We start from the raw sequence: 1948 nt of genomic DNA on the forward strand, positions 1-1948 counted from the left end.
GTACATCATAAACAAAACAAATTATCAATATTATTTAATTATTTTGGGACGCTAAAGACATAATGTTTTATCTGGTACAGACTCTTAGAATATGGACAGATGCGAGGAAAGCAACGTAGACGTCATGGACGGTTTTAACATAAAAGAATTTGTCATTGCAATGGGAATTACGTTGCAGGTTGGTCAGTTACATATGCACATGTATAGGAGTGCTTTCAATTGAACTGCCAAACTGTCTTGAAAACCGCTCGAAAACAAATGTAAGATAGGCAATGGACTTAAAACTTTTAGGAAACTATCCTTGTAATTCATTCAAGGATACAATGAATTCTTGATGCCTTGTGTTTTCTTTAACAGCGTTGAGCTTAGGGAACTGGACTGTGTTTGTCAGAATGTGTCCCTTCTATAACGGCATTTCCTTTTTCAGTGCATCCCCATTAAATCAGATATAAGTTTTTTCTCACTTTGCAATGTCTAACTGTGAGCAGGGTCCAGTTAATCCACTTAAAGTGCGACACCGCAGTCTATCCCAGATGTTCTAATTTTCGTTCCTTCACTCCTTTTTTGATGATAAATTCAACGATAGGTTTAGGTTACGGAAACTCTCCCTTGGGATCAAAGATGATATGCCTGATAAATTAGCCTCAAAGCCCTCAGAGAATGTTAGCCTCACAGATCAGAGATGGAAAAGGTTAATATGAGTATTAGGACAACAGAGGAGCGGAGTAAATTTGTTAGTGTGAGTTGCATACATTTGGGGGCAAGCATACATTCATTGGCAAACTTGACTGATTTATGACCCCTGCCCCACCCCTTAACTTATTGTTCTACTAAGTAGTTTACAACACCCTAAGGGTTGATTTATGACACTCTGGGGATGATATGTCGTTCTCAGAAACCCCCCAACCCTAACCCTCCCCTCCACCTCCACCACCCCTCTGGGATATCCTATCGCCAATACAAGCACATCTTTGATATCAAATTAATTGACTAATTAAATCGATAAATTAACTAAACCTTCCCCTCTGGTAAAACATCCAGCTCTCCTCTTCCATTCCCCCTCCCCTCCACCATCTGGAAATTGGCAGGAAAAGGACTCAGTCTGTGATGGAGAGGAAGGATTTCACGACAGGAAATTCAAATCAATGTCAGTTACACAGTGGAGGATATACTGCTTATTTATAAAATTCAATTCACGGAACTTGGATCTCTCTTTTATTTGGCGGGAAAAGCTCATCATTCTCCATTGTTTCAGAAGATGCAGGTCACATGAAAAACATGGCCAGTATGTGTTCAAATAGATCTCTTTGTTTTCTGATTGTGCAAGAAATACCATCACAAAATCGGCATTAACGTAACTCACTGCACGTAGTGACACTGTTAAATATCTTAAAATCTGCTCTTCACAGCGACCGCAGGAAAGACGTGCCGACCGCTTCGTGTATTCCCACACATGAGGCCGGCATAATGCACGTCCATGCCTCAGCTGCCTCACATATTACCACGCACGCAGGTCAGGAGAGAGACCCGCAGACCAGATATCACGCTAATCCCCGAAAAAAGCGTTAGGTGGCCGCAACTCTTTCATACTGATACCTGAGAAATTGCTGTCGAAACACATTCTCTCTCTCTCTCTCTTTCTCTCTCTCTCTCTCTCAAGTGCTCAAGTGATTACTTCCTGCCCAATGAGCGTCTGTCATGTGCCACACTAACCCTTCTTTGGTCCTGAACAAAGTAATGGATACCTGGTAAATCACCAGCTGTGGATGTCCTGGAAATATTGCTTCACTCTAACAGATTGACTGACTAATTAATTAAATCGATACCCTACGTGAGCGACAGTTTTTCCTTGCACCCTATTGGTGGAAACCAGGACTGGTATGTTTGGCAGGGAATTCGATCCTGCAACTATCCTGTTTCGAAATCCTTTTGGATTTTCTTTACCACT

The sequence above is a fragment of the Schistocerca piceifrons genome, chromosome X (assembly GCF_021461385.2).
Source record: "Schistocerca piceifrons isolate TAMUIC-IGC-003096 chromosome X, iqSchPice1.1, whole genome shotgun sequence".
Taxonomy (NCBI): Eukaryota; Metazoa; Arthropoda; class Insecta; order Orthoptera; family Acrididae; genus Schistocerca; species Schistocerca piceifrons.